General features: G+C 39.1%; 1 long non-coding RNA gene across 1 annotated transcript; it reads left to right on the forward strand.

Annotated features, from left to right (window-relative positions):
• The first annotated feature begins 620 nt into the window (after positions 1 to 620).
• LOC141130093 (uncharacterized) lies at positions 621 to 10,101 on the forward strand. The gene is made up of 2 exons (XR_012241987.1): positions 621 to 721; positions 9,517 to 10,101. It is a non-coding gene; the product is annotated as an uncharacterized lncRNA (long non-coding RNA).
• Positions 10,102 to 12,829: the final 2,728 nt, after the last annotated feature.

A 12,829-nucleotide genomic window follows, 5' to 3' on the forward strand; every position in this document is an offset into this window, starting at 1 on the left:
AAAAATCTGACAGAGGTTATAATCCACCCTTACTGTATCCAAAATGAAAAAAAAAGTTTTGCCTAAAGTTCTACTTTAATTGGTAATTCAGTGTTCACCCTGTAATGGCACATAATCAGCACTGGACAGCTCCTAAAGTACTGGTTATTGTTCATTTTTAAAAGACCCTGTTACTTTGCCAATAAAGGGTAAAGTGAAAGGATTTTACTAAAGATTACCACTGACCACCGTAAACTCAACTTTACAGCATTCCCTACACTATGCAAGAATATGCTGTTGTGAGATATGGAATCCTCAGTTTTCCCAAGAGTGAGGCTCAATGACATCATTAGCACCTAGAATAACATGACAGAAGTCAGAACCTGAAATATCATTTACCTAAGGAGATCTTTTAAAAAACACTTTTTGCATGGGGGTTAAGGGGCTTGCAGATAGCTAACAGATAATTCTGCATCAAATTTTCATGTGAAAGGAGAAACGTCGTACTTGGTTTTTAACCCCCACATATAGTAGCAATGTGGCTCTGTCATCACCAGTCGACCAATAGTTGATCTTTTCTGTGGACATCAGTATGTAATTTAACCAACCGTATTATTCCTAATATCTTCTCACAAACTACGACAGGATACCCTCTTCCAGTCATGGCTTGCCTGCTCTTCTGGGTCTGTAAATGGAATAACTGAAGTGGCAAACTGAAGTCATTGTTCAAAATAAACCACAGGTGAGTGAGTGTGAATTCAATGAGATACTTCATAACAAGAAACAATTACCTTTTTTTCCATTCCATAAAAGCTCTTCATGAATTGGGTCTAAATATCACAGGGGAAACACATTGGACACTATTGCATACAAGCAACAACTCATTTTTTCCTCCTTCATGAACCAAGTAGGTATTATTACACAGTATTGTATGTGATAATGTAAGGAAGAATGGACCTCCAGACATACCTGCCCTTAAAGCCCAACTCCATCTTTTACTTCACTTTATATAGTTTGTTCGGGCCAAGGTGGCTCAAACAAGCTAATTTCTTTACTAATAGATGAGCACACTCTCCGCACACAACTTCCTGACGCACGTATGCGCAGTGGCTGCAAAGCCCACCTTTCTTGCCAACGCATATATTTGTTATGCAGTTGGCAAGGGGTTAAGGGGGATGCCAGAGCAAAATATATAACAAAACATATTAGAGTGGTTGTAAAGGCTCAAGTTTTTTTACATTATGACAAAACGATCATCAGGTTCGTTATGTACACATCACGCTTCTAAGATTATGAAACGTACGTCGAGGCGCCTTCCGGTCACATCATTTCCGGGTCCCAGCTTCCGGTTTGTCTCTCACCATTGGTGGAACGTACGCCGACAATCCAGCGCGAGCTGAGCAGCGGAGCTTCCATAAAACTTTTACTGCGGGTATTCCCAGTGCCAGGGAGGCACCACATAATGTAAGCAAGTTATTGTTACTTGTTGGCTTGTTTTAATAAAACAATATTACGCTATTGGTCCGCATTTGTCTTCTATCCCCCATGGCCAACTGTGTTGAAGAGGAAAGCCAAACATAGGAGAAAAGGATTGCTAGGATTGCAACCAATTACCTGCTGTTTCATGAAAAAAGTTAACTCCTGCGGTTCCCGCCCCCATCCAGCCCTGTGATAATGTCCGTGGGCCGGGTGCCTGCATTCAGCAGTGGCGGGCCAGGTGGCGACCCCTGCTCTAGAGACTCGGGGCTATGGGCCCCAGATTGGGGGCTATAGTCTCAATAGCCACCCCCTAGTGATGCCTCTGATGATCACCATTTCCAAACACTCTTTTCTCCCATGGGACTTTCTTTGATGGAATCCAGCTTTGTATGAACTTTTTGTTTTGCACAATTGCACTTTATTCACATGTGATGTATTTTGCATATATGTCTTCAAACTTTATTCACAGTTATTAATGTTTATATACAATTGATTCTTTGCATATTAGTACATTTTGATATTTGTTTGTATGCGCACAAACACATTTTTACATTTTAGTGCTGCACTCTTTTTACATTTATGCATGAAGGTTAAAAACCTTCTCTGTGCAGCAGCCCCCCCCCCAGCCCCCCTTAACACTTACGATATGATCTAGAAAGAGTGGGAGGTTTAGGGTTACATTTGGATAATGTTTGAACATACCCCTTAAAAATGTGTTTTGGTGTCAGTTTAACCCAAAGAAATAAATCATAACCTTTCATTCTTCTGATGAAAGATGATATCTGATTACTGGGGCTTGTAGCACTTTGTACATCATCATTGCCCCTAGCTCTGCTTTAATAAATTTTACTTTCGCAATACTTTTATAAAATAATAAAAAAGATTAATTTGATCTGTGACACATTGCAATATATACAAATTAGTGCAAGCTAACATCGATTACATAATCACTAGCTAGAATGGAGAATCATTAGCTCAGTTTTAAAATAATATTAGCAAAGTGCAGGGTTTTTTCTACGGTGGAATAACAGCAAAGAATCTCATTGAGATAGCCAAAAGTAAATGCTTTTTTTCACCCTCTGCAGATTAAGAGATTTACTATATTTCACAAATTGCCATATGCTTTCCATTTACTGAAATAGACCCAATCTCTGACGCAGGTAGAGCCATAGAGCAATATTTTTTTCAGTCGACAGACAGTAAATGAGGGCACTATTATTTCGTGTAAATGACGATCATTTTTTTTTTCTTTTGGTGTTATTTTACAATAATCAAGGTGAATGTTTTCCCAGTAGCAGAGAATATCATAATTACTATTATTATAAGTAACATAAATAACAAAATACTATGACTACTACTACTAATAATAATAATAATAATAAATATTAATGATACTACTACTAATAGTAATATCATTTTTTCTTTAATTAAGGGTATGTACTATGAAAGATATGAAGGCTGCCATTGCTATCCTTTTAAACTGAAAATGCTAGGTTTCTGATCATCATCCTAATCCAGAGGCTTAATGTGGGACTAAACTCCCAACTACTTACCTTAGCTCTAAAGGTCCGACATCTGTGAGGTCCCTCACTGATGCCAGCATCTTCTTTCCAGCTTAATCTGGGTGCTGGTCTTTGAACATCTTGATTGGCCAGCTGTCAGAAACCATGAATCAGACTGAGACAGAAGTACAGTTCACACTTGTTTAATAATAATAAAAAAGGGTAAACATAGTCAAAACATAGCCAGAGTTCAGGAATCGGAATGGATAGTCAGACAAGCCAATACGTCAGGGAGCCAGAGATGAGCGTAGTAGAAAAGCAAGCAGGATCTGGAGCCAGAAGGAATGTCAGCCAAGCAAGTATTTAATAGGAACACAGGAGAGCGTCTCTAGAGATGTGACTAAGGCGAAGGCAGAGATCATCTGGGCTGGATGGCTTAAGTAGGCAGGACTGACAAGCAGGATATCAACAGGTGTGTCACTGTGGAGAGATAGGAGCTGGCAATTAGCCGACAGCTGAGCGGCCAGCTCAGAAAAGGAAGGGCTGAGCCAAGCCCTGACACCAGCTCAGGGTAATGTAACTCCCGCGCAAGCCCAGCACACAGCCACTCCACGCAAGCGCAGGAGTTCAGTCATTCCAGCACACAGCCACAGTATTTTATTGCAGAAGAAACAATGCATGTATATTCTGCAATAAACAGCCTGTTGGTTGCATTAATATTGCATAAACATTATCAAGGTAACCTAATGTGCAGCAGTGAGCAGTAATAAAGCCTGATTTACCCAATACAGGAGACTATACTAAGTAATATGCAAAGTAATATGCACTGTCCTTAAAAATGAAAGAAAGGGGTGAAGAGATCAAAAGGGACTTACAGGATGGTTTTGCTTGAGGGGCAGTCCTTTATGTTTTTCTTCTGCTGGCTATTGTTGGGGTCCTTTAGGAAGCGGTGGGGCACTTAACGACAGTTTTAGTAAACCAACAGTTGCAGTAAAGGTGCGGCATAGGCGTGGTACAGGTGCAATGTAGATGCGGGTCAAATGCAGTGACAGTTCAGTATAACTGTAGTGTAGGGATGGTATGGGTGCAGTATAGGTTTAGTAGAAGTGCGGTATAGGGCTATTATAGATGTGGTATTGGTGAATGCACTTGCTGTCCTGCTCTCGGTGTCTCTGCTAGCAGTGTCAATAATGTGTGGATAGCCTTCTCACCAGTTCATAGCCACCGTCAATCTGAAAAATCTGTGCTAATAGTCTCAAAGCGTTTTGTGAGGCAGACCTCACTTCTTCAGGAGTGGCACTGGAGATAAAGAATATATGTAAATAACACAAGAAAAAAATAATTATATATTACACAGTAGTTCATACACATGATAACACATATATGAATATATGTGTAACATATATATACACGTAAATGGGTACATATCAGACCTCACGTATTCAACTTACAATTTGAAGAAAGTAGTAGCCAGCTTCCATCTCAATTGAGATATCGCCAGCATATAGATTAATGTCAATTGTTTTCAAAATATTCCAGATATACGTAGTATCAGAGGCTGGAATGAGGTAACCCCAGGGTTTCTGCTATTTTCCAACCAGGAGCTGTGGAGGGGCAGGAGGATGAGAGAAAGGTGATTCCACTCTCAGTATAGAGTATATAGTATCAGGCCCAGTAGGAAAAAGAAATCACCCCACACCTAAAAATCAATCAAAATTGTCCCAATGAGAAAGTAGTATGTGTGCATATTCAAAACTACATCTAAGTTCCTGAAGCAATAAACGTGGTCGAGAAAGAGGCTAGAATATGAATCTGAAACTAAAACCATGAATGGTTATGATGTTGGAAACATGAAAAAATGGTATTCTAACTTCAAAATAATGAAATTGATTGAAGGTGATAGTTGAATGGATGCAAATACAAGTGTTTAGAGTGAGGATTAAGGAAAGATCACTGTTAAATACATGAAATAAACCCTACAATATTTATTAAATATATATGTATATATAATGATGCGGTAGAAAAGCCAGTGCAAAAAAGTGAGACGATGTATGCGTGTTGATAAAATTACTTAAATGTAGAAAAATATTGCTGCAAGTATATTTAATACCAAACATATAAAAATAGTAAATATTAAAGCAGCAAGTGATTGATGTGCAAAAGACACCCCTATTTATTAGTTGATACTAGAAAAGGGGCTAATAATACATCGTGGAAGTTGGAGCAGCAAATAATTAGTGTGCAAGATAAAAAATGAATCATCTAACTTTTTTACACGTTTCAGATGTGACTCATTAAAAGTCCCGTTGGCATAAGAGTGTTGTATAAAAACTCAGAGTTGCTCTCTATCCCTCTCTCTCGCCTCAGCACCAAGCGACAGAACTTTCCCGGGCAGTTTAATAAACATCCCCCCTCCACTCCTTCTATTGCACAATGTCTATTAGGATCTGTAGTCTTAAGAATCTATAGGACCCATTATATGGCTGCCATCCCAAACTACAACTCCCAGGATTCTGAATGCTCTGCATAGAAGTTTGCTTGACTTGCTTGCTTGGTTTTAGCTCTCCCCCTGCTGGCCAGAGGAAAATGGTGCAGCATAACATTAGTATCTCAGTAGAATGTGAAAGTAAACTCATTGTAGTCCAATACCTGGCTACATCTCCTACAATAGCCAACACCAAGTATTTTAGTGGTGGCTTTGATGAAGGAAAGTGCAGAGAGAAGATCACTAAAGAGGTAAGCATCAGTGGATCTAGGGGTGGCATTATACATAGACTGGCTGAATGGCATTAAAATGAGCATTAAAATTAGGCATGTGTTTTCTAGTCCTGTATAGCACTCCCGAAAAGTCAGCAATAAAAACCTGGGGAAGGAAATGTCCTGAGTGCCGCACATCCAACAAAACCCAGCGTTATCTGTACTTGGATCCCAATGAGTTAATAGGGAAGCACTGAGGACATGAGGACCACTATGGCACCCTGACCCCACCCTTCAGGACACGCTCACCAATAATAGTGTGAACTGATTAAAGCCTCCAATACTGTGTTGCAGCTATGACATTGACACTGATATGTGTAACCACATTAATCAAACTTCTAAACAATAGGAAAAGTGCAGATCAATCAAATCCTCCATTTTGTTTGTGTCTCACAACGCCATCTGGTTATACTTCACACATATAACAAAATTAAATAAAAAATAAACGTGACTGATGTGTATATGAAAATTCATTGAATAAAAGTCCCAGTGGCATTATCTTCCACGTGCTGGTGCCTGCAATGTATCACCAATTATTAAAATAGTAATAACAATAGTACAAAAGTCCAGCTCAAGTGTCTAAAGTCACTACAGCAGCGCTAATGTCATAATGAATTATGATCAGCTTTCATGTGTTAAAACCACACAAGTAGATACAGTTGATAGATGGTTAGAAAAAGTCCCAGAAGACACAGGTGGTGATCCTACTATGATAAATACCAATGCACCTCACACCAAAATTTGTGCGTCACACTCCCCTATGGGGTTCACACTCACCAGAGAGATGAACACATGAACACATTGATATGTTAGCCACAGCTAGCCTCAATATCATGGAGGGGGTCACAACTTGTCCTGGGGTCTCCACCGGTACTCGGATAGAAGAAAGGATCACATAGTGTGATATAGTTTTCTCTCACATTTTTATTGAAATTCCAAGTCAGTACATTCCATCAATTGCTATCAGTCAAAACTGTATATAAGACTATCTAGGCATAGATAAGCGTTCCCTCCGACACAGGCGATAATGAGACTAACGCTATAGGAAGGCAGCGTCCACCACTTACTTCCTGGTTTGTCTCTTCCTGATCGTGGAACGCACAGGTAACTTCTGGTCCTTGTAAGGTCACACACTGATGCGTTTTGTCATCACGACTTCCTCTGAGGGCGCCCCAGTTCTATTTATCAGCCCACATATATGCAGAGATTAACCCTGCGAGTGCATGCGGCTTAAACTCACCCACAACTCCGTTATTACAGCCTGGGCAGTATTCTAATATAAGTATTGCATGACATACATAACCTCTATATCCACATACATTAAACATAGTGCAATCTAATTGTCATTAAGCTAATATTGACATATCAGAATACACCTTTCAATAGGACATCTTCATAAAAAACATACCTTAGATGGACTAAACTGTACCGCACAGTATAAGATTATACACTCACATAAATAAAATTAAAATAAACTTCAAAAAAAATTCCTAACATATTATGCTAAAAATATTCCTAAATAAATGTTATCTCTCATATTAAACATTATAAAAATTAAAACCATCAGCAATATAAATGCTTACAATAAAAAAGAAGTAGATCTGGGATTTCACTGTAGTTTGACAATGTATCACCAATATTTATCTTTTGCATGACAGTGCAGAAAAGTGCTCTTCCCCCTTCCACACCAACTGCTTACCTCCAGATTAGTGCCAATCTTCAGTCAGATCTCAATGTGCCTTGCCCTTTAAGTTGGGCCACTATTATGTCAAGTGGCTCTGCCCACTCTCTCTGCCGAGCGCCACCATTTTTACTTCATGCACCAGATCTCCAGCTCTTCCGCACACCTTTCCATCATATAAGAATAGGCATTAAAACAGCCCAAATCTATTAAAAGCCAAAAGTAAACAATTCACAAAAACTGTGCACTGTAGAGGAGATTTGCTAAAACTGGTGCATATAGAATCTGGTGCAGCTGTGCATAGTAACCAATCAGTTATTGGGTTTTTATTGCCAAAGCTTAATTGAACAAACTGAACTTAGAAGCTGATTGGTTACTATGCACAAATTATGAGTGCTCCAATTTTAGTAAATTTCCCCCTGTATGCCAAAGGAGAAGTAGCACTGTGATTAGCCCATCTCTCTGTCACTCTGCTTTCTCCACCTATTAGCACATGAACTGATTGGCTCCTTGTGCTGCTTCTTCTTCTAACACGCCAGCCCTGCTTACAGGCACTGTAAGGGTCTGGTATCAGGCCATACTCAGGTACTTATTACTTGCATTTAAACAAATACATTTAATGATATATTCACGATTACAGAATTGCATACATTTGTGTCTATTATATCTGCCTAGATTTGAAGTTTAATGATGTATTGTTGTATACAGAGTAAAAATGGAACCACTTGACTGCCGGAAGATTTACCCCCCCTTCCTGACCAGGCCATTTTCCTCGATACGGCTCTGCGTTACTTTAACTGACAATTGCGTGCGACACTGTACACAAATTAAATGTATGTCCTTTTTTTCCCAAAAACAGAGTTTTCTTTTGGTGATATTTGATCACCTCTCCGTTTTTTATTTTTTTGTGCGATAAACAAAAAAAGGCAGACAATTTTGAAAAAAAAAAAAAAAAAAATACAATATTTTTTACTTTCTGCTATAAAACATATCCAATAAAAAAAATAAATAAATAAAATTTCTTCAAAAATTTAGGTCAATATGTATTCTGCTACATATTTTTGGTAAAAAAAATAATAATTAAAAAAAAAAATCAATAAGCGTATATTGATTGGTTTGCGCAAAAGTTATAGTGTCTACAAACTATGGGATCTTTTTAAATTTTTTTTTTACTAGTAATGGTGGTGATCAGTGACTTATAGCGAGACTGCGATATTGCGGCAGCCATTCTGACACTTTTGACACTTTTTGGGAACCAGTGATGCTTATACAGTGATAAGTGCTAAAAATTTGCACTGTTACTGTGCTAATGACACTGGCTGGTAAGGAGTTAACATCGGGGGCAATCAAAGGGTTAACTGTGTGCCTAGTCAGTGTTTTACTGTACTGTGGGAGGTGCTTTTACTAGGGGAAGAGATGGAATTTATTCCCCGTTTTGCAGAGACACAAACTCCACCCCTCCCCCCTGTCAGAACGGCAATCTACCTTGTTTACATAGGCACATCACAGTTCTGTCTCTCTGCTCGACGATCGGCAGGTGCAGGCAGACATCGAGTACCTGGCAACCGCCGATCAGCCACCACTGTGTATAATGACAACAAAAGCGAGCTGTAGGCAGCGTGCCCCCTACCCAGGAGTGTCAGATTACATATACATAACATAATACTAACATAACATACAAACATAATTATATATATATATATATATATATATATATATATATATATATATATATATATATATATATATATATATATATATATATATATATACACACACACACACACACACACACACACACACACACACACACACACACACGAGATCCGGTGCCACCCTGTAGCCGTAAAACTGCTATAGGGTGGTCGTCAAGCGGTTAAATAAACATTGAAATATGCAAAAATCTAATAAGTAGAACACCATTTTGGAAATGACCACATCCTTTGACTGGAAGACCTTGGAAGATTCTCATAAACAGGCCTGTTAAAGTATCTATTTCATTCCTGTCCACTCCTTGAATGTTAAACGAATTTCTTTCACAGGCGATAATTTATAATATATTGCCCCAATCTGAGGATAATGCTGTAGTAATATTGCGGAATTGTTTTTCCAACACAGCTCTATGGATCAAGATGTTCCAAGCCATTTTTTCCTGCTCAGTTCTCTCTTCGCTTTGGAAAAACCTGACAGACGTGATAAGAGCTGAGTGGAAATAAAGGGAAGATGCCAAAACTGGATTACATTGTCTGCCGCAGAAGAAGAAAATACAATAGGATAGCTCCTTAAATTATCATTTTCTCTGTTCTCCATGTATCTTATGTAAAGTAAGTTGTCAGAAAGTTGAGGAAGAAATCCAAAAAAAATATTATTTTGTTGAAGACATTTGCAGTTTTAACTATTCACTGGTGTCTTGGACACATTGCTGGACATTCGCGTGGCAATTTTCAAACTTCAACCACTTTTCGTCAACCAGGAATCGCACATACATTTGCAAGTAATCACCAGAATATCACCAAACTACCGTCCAAAAGTTCAACCAACCACCAAAATGTGGTTGATTGGGAAGTCGAAACTGGCCAATGAATTAACATCTTCAGTATATTTTACTGAAATGTCAAAAGCATTTGGATTTTTATACAAGGCTTTAGTTGGGGCAAATACAATCCCACCTACTTGTGGCTAAATAAAACCACCATTTTTTGACTTCAGTTGTTTTTTGATTTTGACAGTTGGAACTGAACATTCAACCATTGTATAAATTGCCACAAGCATTGCCATTTTGAAGCGAACCTTTGATCTAAAGAGCAAGGTCTCCTATTTTGTGTGTTTTTTTTTTTTTTGTGGTTCCCCTCTCCTTCCTGAAACACCACCAAAACTTAAAAAAAACAAAAACTCCTGTAGGGAAAAAAGTTATATAATATAATTGCCTTTCACCCAGCATCCACCTGTAGCACATAGGCGACAGCGATCCTTCCAGCGAGATCCTAAAATTGAAGTGGCCAAAAGCTCATGGAAAAAAGATCCTGCACTGTGCTGCAGTATCTGCTCATGGGATTTGGAGCATTTACCATTATGACATCACCATCTGCACTACAGGATGCTACAGGTGCTTCCTTTTTTTGTTTAATGCTTTGTGTTAGCAAGGGAGGTGGGGGGCACAAAAAAAATGGATGCTGCATGTAATGCAAGGTCCACTTTAAGGGGTGTATTTATAAAATTACAAACAACCAGTTCTTATTAGCTCATTGGGTTGTTCCCTATAGTTACCCCTGTGGGGTTTGATTTACTAAAGCTGGAGAATGCAAAATCTGGTGCAGCTCTTCATTTTTTACAGCGTCGCCTATGGAGATTTTTTAGGTACCATAGTTTGTCACCATTCCACGAGCGTGCGCAACTTCAAAGCATGACATGTTCGGTATCTATTTACTTGGCATAACATCCTCTTTCACATTATACAAAACAATTGGGCTAACTTTACTGTTAATTTTTTTTTTTTTTTAATTCATGAAAATTTATTTTTTCCCCAAAAAATTGCATTTGAAAAGGTTGTTTTTTTTTTTTTTTTTTGTTTTTTTTTAATGGCAGCCTGATCTGGATTTAAAAGACAATCAGGAGAAGATGCCAGGGGTGACAAAGGAGAAACAAGGGAGAGTGAGGAAGTTACATTGCTGGAGGAATGTACTTTTGCTGCAAATATGCTGTGCAAGAGGGGCCACTTTAAAGGATGAGTACAACATTGCCATGATGATTAAAGAGACTCCCCAAGTCCTAAGACTTTAGATCCAGAAATAGCTGTATGTAATGTTCCTGTGTTTCCTTGTAAGAAGCATAAACAACTATAGCCTAAGGGGCTGTAGAACATGTGCAAATTAAAGAGTGTCAGCTGTGCTCCCGTTTTTCCCGAACTGGGACAGAGTACAGCCACTGTTTGATCTGAGGCCTACTTTTTTTCATTCTAGAAAGGTTAAAGAGGTCATGGGGAGCCTCTTTAATCTGTTACAATTATGCACCTATGCTAAAAGGTCCTGTTCATGTGTATGCACAAGGGATGGTTGTAATGGATGCATTTTGCAATGCAAGTTAGCACGCATTACTCACACATTATGCATGCATTTTGCAAATCTGTCCTTTCATTTCTAATGGGCCCTCAATGTGCCTCCATACACAAAAAACATACATGACCCTCAAAGCACTGATAATCATAAGACACATGTGCTATGGGGGAAAGAAGGGTCATGTGCTTTTGCTATTGGACATGCACTGAAGATTCATAGTAAATGGATGAGCACACGCAGCTATGCATGCACAGTAACATGAATTGATGTATCATGAGATGCATTAGAATGAGTACTGTAATGCAAGTGCATAGGTTTGAATGTGCACTTAGACTGTAGTTTTATGCTGCTGGTTAAGATTGTCATACACTGTAAGTGTCGTGATCTGGAGTCAGGCTGGAAGGCCAGTGGTTGTAGCAGTTGGTCTAATACACAAACAGACCGTTAGCAGATGAGGCAGGCATACCCAAGGCAGGGGGTTTAAGCACTAGCTGGTCTTCACCAAATCTGTTGGTGGAGATGGTTTAGCTGCATGCTAATGCCAGTGTCACCGTCTGAGTCAGGCTCGGAGACCAGAAGCTATAGCAGTAGAGGGACTCCCATCGACCAGCAAGATTGGTATACAAGCAGGTCACCCTAGCAAATAACGCAGGCTCACCTGAGGTAAGGAATTTTAGGAGTAACCGGTTTTCACCAGAGCTCCTGATGGTGGAGGTAGATTTGGCTATGTGTTAGTACCAGTCCACAGTCCTCAGGATCGCCCCACCAGGAGTTGAGCAAGCTGGGGTCCTGTAGCGTATATAGCAGGTAAGGATCAAAAAGAAGCATAGTCGTAAACAAGACAAAGATCAGTAACAAATAGTTATAGGTTGGGATCAAGCTGAAGCGTAGTCGAGGAATAAGCCAAGGGTAAGTAACAAGTGGTAGCAAAGATATGGATGGCAGCAGGAAAGACAAAAGTGAGATACTGGCTGGAGAAAGGACAATAATCTGGCAAACAGGGGGTGCAGAGACATGGCTTAAATCAGCAGGAGGAGGAGCAAAGAGTTCAAGGTTCAAGACAATTGTCCAAAAAACTGTCCAGCATCTCAGGTAGCTTAGCGAGGCGAATCATTGCCAGACACAGCACAGGTCCCAGGTTCAAGTCCAGATCCTGACTAGACATGTGCAGAATGGAAAAATTTGTTTAGATTCATGTTACTAATTTTGTTTAGTTGATTCATTTTGGAATTTGTTTCGTTTAATTTCTTAGGGTCCCCCCCAATCCATACCATCTATCTTCACACAGAATTCGAATCAGTCCATAATTTTCTGACCAATCCAAATTAAAATTGTTCCGAAAATTTGGAATTAGTTAGAAAAGGAATATACAAAAC

Source organism: Aquarana catesbeiana, linkage group LG02 (genome assembly GCF_042186555.1).
Source record: "Aquarana catesbeiana isolate 2022-GZ linkage group LG02, ASM4218655v1, whole genome shotgun sequence".
In the NCBI taxonomy this organism is placed as follows: Eukaryota; Metazoa; Chordata; class Amphibia; order Anura; family Ranidae; genus Aquarana; species Aquarana catesbeiana.